Raw genomic sequence first — 9,696 nt, 5'->3', positions numbered from 1 at the left:
TCTGACCAGCCATCCCAAACCGCCACATATCTGTGGCTAGATCTTGATCTGATTAGGAAGATGTGCCCTGCCCGTTAGCAGGGCAGATTCATGCAGCGTGCTGGTTAGTGAGCCGGCCACTCATGGAGGGCGGCAATGAGGGTAGCTGGTACTCATGCTGGGGTTTCTCATTTGTATATACGTTTGTGTTTGTGTGGTTTAATTTTTGGTAAGTGCAATACAATGGCTTTAAGCATGCTTTAGTCCTGCTTTGAGATGCCTAGGACCTGGGGTCTTGACGGTGGGAACAGGGACTGCCAGAAAGCCAAGATGGCGCAGCCTGGTGATGTAGGTTCTTCACAAATGGGTCTTCTCCAGGAAGTTGAGGAAACAGTCTACCCTCTCCTTTCCTTCCTCATCTTGTGTACACTTCCTCTCATTTCCACAAAATCAATTCTGTGGTTGTTTTCTATGACAGGATAAACCTGTCCATGCTTCTGGAGTGATGGGAAACAAATGGCGGCTGGAACCACTGCCTAGCAGACTGTGGGCGAGTTCAGAGAACTTACAGTCTAAATGAGATTTCTATCACAGTGTGTGTGCGTGTTCCGATGCTCTGTCTGTTGTGTCAGAGCGTGGGCATTTCCTGTCTCTGCTGGGACTCTTACCTGTCTCAAATTTCTCCCTTCTGCCGTGTCCCACATTTGACTGCTTCTGAAGAGCAGTGTTAAATAAAGTCTTGCTTCAAGACTCTCACTGGCTTCCCTATTGCCTCCCCAATTTAGTTTATGGTTCTTAGCTGGGTCTCCATGGTATAACCCATCCTGCCATTCTGCCCTGGTATCCTGCTTCATCTCCCCACACACATGGTCTGGCCATGTGAATCTGGGTGTCATTCTGGATGCACAAACTGCCTCATCAGTTGTCATCACACAGGCTCTCCCAACCTCCAGGAGAAAGCAGAAGTCTGGAAACACCTGGGGGTGGACATCATGGCCGCCACATTAGAAGCCACTTTAAGAGCCGCATCAAATTCTCAACAGCCTCCCAGACTGAATGATTCTCTCTCAATCTGCAAGGCCTTTAGCTGACATTTCTGTCTGAAACAATACCAAAGATGTTTGCTTTCACCACCACTGAAGACCCCTGGGGAGGTGACAGGTGCTGTAGCTGTCTCTCTTTCTCTCTGCATTTCACACAAGTGATAGTCAGCAAATGTTTGCAGGAGCAAAGCTGCCAATGCTTGGTGCTCCTGCGGAACTACCCTTTGGCTCCCCCATCTCCCCACCGGAAAGCGTTGAGCCTGGGTGGTAAGGGAACAGACACTGCTTGGGTTTCCCAAAATCCAGCATTTGACAATTGACAAGTTAAGCAAATTAAGGCATCGACATATCCCTGGCATGGGAGCAGAGAGAAGCAGGTTTCTCTGAATGTATTCACACAGATTCCAGGCAAACCCCGATAGGCTGATAATAACAACCCATGCTCTGTGCTTCTCCTGCCTTGGATCTGCACCATGGTTTCTGCATCTTGGCCAGGTCATCATGTCCGCTGTACATTCGAACAAAGTCAGATTTAAAGAGGCAGCTCACCCGAGTAGGCTTACAGAGGCTCACTTTAAAGACTGGGTACTTCCTCGCTTGCTCCCCTTCCTGCCTCCCACAGACAGCGACTCTCCTTTCCCAATTAGAACAGACACTTTCAGAATCATGTCGGGTCTGTCCTGAAGTGTAGCTCTGCTCAGGCTCTGCGTACCAGGAGAGTTGAGGGGTTTTTTTCCTGCTATTTCCGGCACCTTGGGGATAACTTTGAAAGAAGAAACTTATCTTCTTCCGCAGTCTCATTTTTTCCTCACTCCTGAAAGATGATAGCTGTGTGCTCGCTCCCTAAGGCTTGACATGAGTCTTACAGTACATGAGATTTCATTAGAAACCATCATAGATAATTTAAACCTGGTTGCTAAAATGCACACCAAAACCATTGTTTCATCCCAAATCCTTCCTTTGCTTCTAAAAGATAAATTTTTAAATAGGAGAGTGACTTAAAGGCACATTTCAAAACTTCATCACAGGATAAAGAGACTGAGTATCTGTTATGTCATCTGGGGCATTTTTTTTAATGAGCCTTTTAAGAAAACATTGTCCATAAGTCATAGCAGACAGTGTTCCCTATTACAGACCCAGAGGGTCCATACAGAAAGACTAAAGAACTCCCTTGACTGGGGGCAGGGGTTCTCACAGTGTCTAGAAGGTCACATTAAGCGTGTGGAATACTCATTTTTTTTTGTTCCCAACAGTGGATTAATGAATCTAGGGAGAACAATGTCATTAGCACCAGCATATATATGTTGCTGGATAACGGGGAGAGCCCACATTTTCACCTGTCTCTCTCTACCTGGGAGTACTGAAGAGAAAGCTGGTGAGGTTGGCTTCCCACCCTGCAGCCTTGCCCTCTCTGTGTCCATCTGGAAGTTGTGGACCACACAAGGTGTGGGCTGTAGGGTCAAGTACACGGGGCCCAAGTCCTCACGGTGGGGTTTGCCTAGCACAAATCACAACTGACTGTGTCTGCCCTCAGTTTCTTTATTTATCAAAGGAACTTCGGGGACTTGGGAGATGGCCCAGGAGCCTTGTGAAGTGGCTGCCTCACAAGCATGAGGACATGCTTGCAACCTCAGTGCTGGTGTTGAGGGTTAGAAACAGGAGGATCCCCGGAGCCCATGGGCCAGCTAGCCTAATAATGGGTGACGAGCTCCAAGTTCAGTGAGTGACACTGCCTCAAAATGTAAGCTGGAGAGCCACCAAGGAAGACAATGGAATTGAACTCTGGCCTCTACTCACATCTACCCACCACACACACACACACACACACACACACACACACACACACATCAGCCCTGGACCATGTGTATACATGCCTGCCCCCACAGACACATGCTTGGATGAGTGGACTTAAGGATATGCTGGCGGAGTTCTGGATTCCTCTTTTGGGCCTGTGGAGGTGCTGTGGGGTATGGAATAATGAAAAGCTCTCCGCATCTCCTCTGTGTTCTTCTCCAGTTACATGATTTTGGAAGGTGGTAGAGAAGTAATGATCGCAACTCTTGAAGTTTTTGAAAGAAATGATTGTTCCAATTTATAAAGTCCTAGAACACGTATGTGCTTTGGTGGCCAAAGATAGGCACGTTGGGTACCATACTGTCCAAACATAAGCAATCAGAGTCTTTGGCATGGACACCACAGGAAGATTCCAGAGGTTGGAGGGACCAAAGGGAATTCAGTTCAAAAGCAACTGAGGCTCAGAGGTCATGTGACAAGATGGGGATAGAGCTGCAGATGGTGGTGCGCGCCTGTAATCCCAGGATTTGGGAGGTAGGGGCAGGAGGATCCGATGTGCAAAAACAGCTTCAGCTGTATAGCAAGTTCAAGGCCAGCCTGGGCTACATGACAGCCTGGGCTACATGACACCCTGTCTTATCAAACAACAGGAACACAGAGGTAAACATAGGCTTTCCACCCCCAAGTCCATGACGCTCCAGGCTACCCCACTCCTCACCCTGCCTTCACTTCTAGCCCCTCTGCATTACACTGAGATCACAGTGGACGCGCTGCCTCCCCCTCCTAAGCTGTAGGATCCCTGGGTGTCAGGCCATACCTGCCATAGCTCTGCACCGTGTGTCTCCTGACATCTTCTGACGTGGCTGTGGGTATCCATCATCATTAGGAAAAGAAAAGGAGGGCTTAGGAAGATAAATCACAGCATTCTCTCCTTAAACTGGAGCCAGTCTCCACAAATCACAGAGCAGGCATCCCAGTGTGTCATCTCCCGCAAAAAACAATGGCTCTGAGCTTTGAGGAGAGCTATTTAAATAGGGCTGTCCTTCCACTGGGCATTGTCAGCTCCGCTCATCCAGAACCTTGTACAGAGGGTTAGGGACAGATCAAGGCGTCCTCTGGGGCCAGGTTAGCTAGATTTGTTCACATCAGCTTTGTTGGGAGACAGAGGTGCCTACTGTGTGTGCCTACTGTGCATCACTAGAGACAGAAACCAAGACCAGGCAGGCATGGGGCTTCATGCAACCACTCGACCATCATGTCATGACTGTATTCCTACACAGGCTCTGTTGGGCTGGGGGCTCACGTGCAGCTGAGATCAGGGGTCACAAAGGCTTGGTTCCTTTACTGGAGCTGGGGGGAAGGATTCACGTTTCATACACTCTCTGGTTGGCCTAATTTACCTTCTTTGATGTTGCAAGGCTGAGGTCTCCATTCTTTGCTGATGACCAGGGCTGGAGAACTTCCTCAGGTTCCCACAGCCCTCATCCTCCCACACACACAAGATCGGTGAATTCAAATGGCTTAATGACCACTCACCAGGCAAGTGGCCTTCAGGACAGTGACCTTTGACCTTCGTCTTTCCACTACCTACCTCATGAGATCACATAGTGAAATCAAGATGATCCTGTCAGGGCCAGCACATTAACCATTCTGCACGTATTAGCCATTATTACTAGATCTCAGGGCTGTGGGGGTGGGGTGGGGGTGGGGCCTTTGTGCTCACTCCTTGCATTTCTGTGCCAAGCCCTCTTTTTATTTATCATAGACTGGCTCTCCTATTCTAGACAAAAGACCAGTGCAAGGCCCATGACCCCTCTGAGTCTTGGGCCCCTCATTTGTAGCCCCAGAGCTCAGGGCATGGGTGAAGACCATGCAGCAGGGAGTACTTAGCTGGGCGGAAAGGATGTGTTCCTTCAGCTAATGGTGCTGGGAAAGTTGGATGTCCACAGGTAGAAAACTAAATGATACCAACATCTGTCGCCCTGCCCCCAAATCCCCCCAAAAAACAACTCCAAATGGATCAAAGACCTCACTGTGAACCCCGAAATGTAGGAGAAACTACTAAAAGAAAACAAGGATATGGATAAGGGACAGAGTTCCTGAGGAGGCTTCTATTTGTCTGCAGTAAGGCTAACACATGACAAACGGGACCTTATAAAATGTGAATGCTTCTGTCCACAGAGGAAGCCACCAACCAAGGAAACCCACAGGCTAGAAGAGGATCTCTGCCAACTATACATCTTATAGAGGATTAATATTCAGAATATATAAAGGACTGAAAACACAATCAAGGGCTGGAGAGATGGCTCAGAGGTTAGGAGCACTGGGTGTTCTTCCAGAGGTCTTGAGTTCAATTCTTAGCAGCCACATGGTGGCTCACAACCATCTGTAATGGGATCCAGTGCCCTCTTCTTGAATGCAGGTGTACATGGGATAGAGCACTCATATACACAAAATAAAAAAAGTAAATCTTTTAAAAAAGATATATTTAAGAAAAAAAAAGACAATCAAGAAAATAGATGAGCAAGCTTTAAAAAATAAAATGGAGTATAGACCTAAACATAGAGTTTTCAAAGGAAGAAGTAAAAATGGCTAAGAAATATCTCAAAAATTGGTCAAGGTCCTTAACAATTAGGGAAAGGCACACTGAAACTGCTTGGAGATCTCCCCTCACCCTGTCGGAATGACTGACATCAAGAAAAGAATTGACAATAAATGTTGGCAAGGATGTGTGAAAGGGGAATCCTCATCCCCTACTGACAGTCTCCCAAACTCCTATTGCCACCATGGAAATCGGGGTGGAGAATTCCCTCCCAAAACTCAAGGTGCATCTGCCACTTGACCCGCAATCCTGTTCCTCTGCATCCACCAAAAGGACTCAATTGCTTCTCTATTCATGTAAGCTAGGAAATTCAAACAACCTAAATGTGGGGAGGAGAGAGAGGGTAAAGGGAGGGGAGGAGGGGATCTGCCAGAGGTTCAACTCCTCTTCATTTGCATATGAATCATTCAAGCATCCATCTAAACATAAGGTGGATATGAATTAAGCAACAAAATGCCTGGGCACTGTCATTGCTTGCTGTTGCTGTCAGGGGTGCTCTGGGGGCCCCTGCCCTTCCTCCACTAGATTCTGAAGAGCTTCATTCCACCTCCTGGAGCTACAGCAATGTTGCCTTCAGTAGCCACTTAGTAAATAGTAGATGAGATGGGCCAACTCCATTTCCCTCTTCCCAAGCCCCCAGTTCCAGCTCTGCGGAGGTCTCTAGATATACCCTTCTTTGGTGACCTGGATTTCCATCCAGAGGAGCAGCCACCACTCCTGGAACACTTGTTTTCCCACATACCTGTCATGTCAGTGGAGAGCTGTGATTTCCTTATTCATCATTTAGCCCACACTAGGACTGTGAAGCTCAAACATCTAAAGACAGACACGTGATAACATAAACAGATGGCTCCGTACAATACCAGTCATGACCATCAGAGGGCGCTCTACCTTGAAATGAATAAATAGTAAGTGGCGTGTAGCTTTTGCATGCCCGCTTTGAAGCTTCCCAGTAGCCACTGATGAGTTCCTAGCACGACTGTGGCAGTATGACAAGGCCCCCATTTGGACTGGGGAAAAAAGGGTTTCTTCATTTTGAAGATGGAAATGCAGTTCTACCAAGGTAGTAAAAGGTATAACTCCACAGAAGACTCATCAGAATCTTTATCGGTCATTAAGCGAGGGAGTCACACTAGCCGCACAACTTGCATGGGATAGGTTCAGTGGAAAGTTTCCTGCAAGGTGTCTTAGGGCTTCTAACGCTGCTCTAAAGAAACTGAAGAGAAACCTGCGCATCAAATCCTACACTCTCCTGGCCCTTCGAGGAGCCAGAGCGGTTAGCACTCCCTCCCCCTGATGATTCCCTGAGGGCGGGGAGTGGAGCGGCAGATGCCAGCCTAAGAACAGAGAAAAAGCAGCATACCCTAGCCTCTGTCACTGAAACTCACAATGCTTTTGATTAACATCCAACATTTCTCCAGTGCAGATGGCTCCCGCCTCGAAGGAAACAGAGCTAATACCCTTGAAATGATAAGAACCCACTCTTAGGCTATAACAGAGACAATGAAGTGTTCCCAGACGGCTGTGGCCAGTTGTCAAAACACACCAGCTTCTGACAGCACAAGTCACTTTTCCCAGGCCAGAAAGGTCCCTTTCCAGATGCACGGTTCCGCCCCACTGTCTAAACAAATGTTATCAGCTTTACCCTCTCATGTAATGCCAAGGCTTGGAAAGCCTGCTTGGGGTTTTTTTCCTCTGTAACCCCTTCACTTAGACCTGGGGGTTCACTCTCTTTCCTGTTCCATCAGGAAGGTTGGCAGCCCAAGCTCGAGCTTGAATAAAGACCCTCATACGATTACAGCAGGTTGTGATTCCTGGTGGTCTCTTTGGAGTTTTTACAATCTGAGCACAACAAAATACCATGACCAAAAAGCAAGCTCATCATTGAACTTGAAAGAAGTCAAGACAGAGACTCAAACAGAGCAGGAACCTGGAGGCAGGACTTGATACAGAGGTCATAGAAGAAGAGTGGTGTTTACTGGCTTGCTCCTCATAGCTTGCTCAGCCTGCCTTCTTCTAGAGCTCAGAACCACCAGCCCAGGGATGGCCCCACCCACAATGAGCTGGGCATCCCCCTACCCCTATCAATCTTAAGAACATGCCCTACAGGCTTATCTGCAGCCAGATCTTATAGTGTCATTTTTTTTTTTATTATTACTAGGGCTCCCTCCTCTCAGATGAAATTAGCTTGTGTCTATAAAGTTGTTCAGCACACAGGCCCGCAGGGCTTTGTGTGCCATTTGGCTGGGGGTGATAAAAGTTTGTTTTAGCCGTGCGCTGCGGTGGCGGCTAGGTCTTCCTGCTCCCCCCGAGCGGCCGGACGCCCTGACGGTAGCCATCTGCGTTGCAGTCGGACCGGCGCCCCCGCCTCCGCGATGCCCCCCAAGAAACAGGCTCAGGCCGGGGACAGCAAGAAGGCGGAGCAGAAGAAGGAGAAGATCATCGAGGATAAAACTTTTGGACTAAAGAATAAGAAAGGAGCAAAGCAACAGAAATTTATTAAGGCTGTCACTCATCAAGTGAAATTTGGTCAACAGAATCCACGTCAGGTAGCACAAAGTGAAGCTGAAAAGAAATTGAAGAAAGATGACAAGAAGAAAGAACTACAAGAACTAAATGAGTTGTTCAAACCAGTAGTTGCTGCACAAAAAATAAGCAAAGGTGCGGATCCCAAATCTGTGGTGTGTGCATTCTTCAAACAGGGACAGTGTACTAAAGGAGATAAATGTAAGTTCTCTCATGACCTCACTTTGGAGAGAAAATGTGAAAAATGAAGTGTTTACATTGATGCAAGAGATGAAGAACTTGAAAAAGATACTATGGATAATTGGGATGAGAAAAAGCTGGAAGAAGTAGTAAACAAGAAGCACAGTGAGGCGGAAAAGAAAAAAACAAAAGCTCAAATAGTGTGCAGACATTTTCTTGAAGCTATTGAAAATAACAAGTATGGCCGGTTTGGGGTGTGTCCTGGAGGTGGGACAATTGCATGTATCGCCATGCACTTCCTCCTGGATTTGTGCTAAAGAAAGACAAAAAGAAGAAAAAGAAGATGAAATCTCATTAGAAGATCTAATTGAAAGAGAGTGTTCTGCCCTAGGTCCAAATGTTACCAAAATCACTCTAGAATCTTTTCTGGCATGGAAGAAAAGGAAAAGACAAGAAAAGATAAACTTGAACAGGATATGGAGAGGCGGAAAGCTGACTTCAAAGCTGGGAAAGCACTGGTAATCAGTGGTCGTGAGATATTTGAATTTCGTCCTGAGCTGGTCAATGATGATGATGAGGAAGCAGATGATACCCGTTACATTCAGGGAACAGGTGGTGATGAGGTTGATGATTCTATGGGTGTAAATGACATAGATATAAGCCTGTACATCCCAAGAGATGTAGAAGAGACGGGTATCACTGTGGCCAGTCTTGAAAGATTCAGCATGTATGCATCAGATAAAGATGAGAACAAATTAAGTGAAGCTTCTGGAGGTCTGGCTGAAAATGGTGAATGGAGTGATTTGGATGAAGACAGCGGAGGGGGAGGACAGGAAAATGAATCCATCAATGCTGTTCCTGTTGATGAAAACCTGTTCACTGGCGAAGATCTGGATGAACTAGAAGAAGAATTGAACACTCTTGATCTAGAGGAATGACAACAAGGAGGAAAATTAGGTCAGCTCAATATGATCAACATGAACTGAGATTGACTACATTAATTGTTTGGCCACCTAGAATCAACAGGACATTTATTTCCCCATGATGATTCTGGAGGGATTCTGTCCTCCACAAAAGGAATACTATCCCTGTGTCTTCTCTTCTGACTTTGACTACATCTCATAGTAAGTTCAGAGTAGTTGGTGATAAATTAAAAATGGTCATTACAGAAGATGATTGTTGTTATAACTGTCCACTCATGTAGGAAGTGTAACTGCTTTTCCAGCTTTTGGTTTTCATTGGGCATGTGTAATTTCCAGGAACAAATCACACTTAAAATACTTGTGTTTGATGCAGTTTTTAATGAGTGGTTTCCTTTCCTTTGTATTTATATGTTTTAGAGACTGCCTGAAAGGTGACCACTGTACTTGATGAAGGAAACTGCATAAGCAGATTCAGTATTGTACATCTGTGGACAATTAGGTGGACACTGAGAATGGGACTTGTCAACCTGTCAACAGGGTCAGCTGCAGTGCCCTGTATTAAAGCTGTTTGAAGTTCTCCCTTTTTTTGCCAATAAAGTTGTAAATAAAACCATCATTAAAAAAAAGTCTGTTTTAACAAAGGTGTGGC

At 46.4% G+C, this 9,696-nt stretch overlaps 1 pseudogene across 1 annotated transcript; it reads left to right on the top strand.

The window, feature by feature from the left end:
- The first annotated feature begins 7,790 nt into the window (after nucleotides 1–7,790).
- Nucleotides 7,791–9,417, top strand: LOC116079934 (annotated as a pseudogene). Its single transcript, XR_004114223.1, has one exon. The product of XR_004114223.1 is annotated as a zinc finger CCCH domain-containing protein 15 pseudogene (transcript).
- The last annotated feature ends 279 nt before the right edge of the window (nucleotides 9,418–9,696 follow it).

The sequence above is a fragment of the Mastomys coucha genome, unplaced genomic scaffold, assembly GCF_008632895.1.
Source record: "Mastomys coucha isolate ucsf_1 unplaced genomic scaffold, UCSF_Mcou_1 pScaffold6, whole genome shotgun sequence".
NCBI classification, from domain to species: domain Eukaryota; kingdom Metazoa; phylum Chordata; class Mammalia; order Rodentia; family Muridae; genus Mastomys; species Mastomys coucha.
The sequence above is the reverse complement of the archived record's forward strand: the minus strand, read 5'-3'. Positions and strand labels throughout refer to the sequence as shown.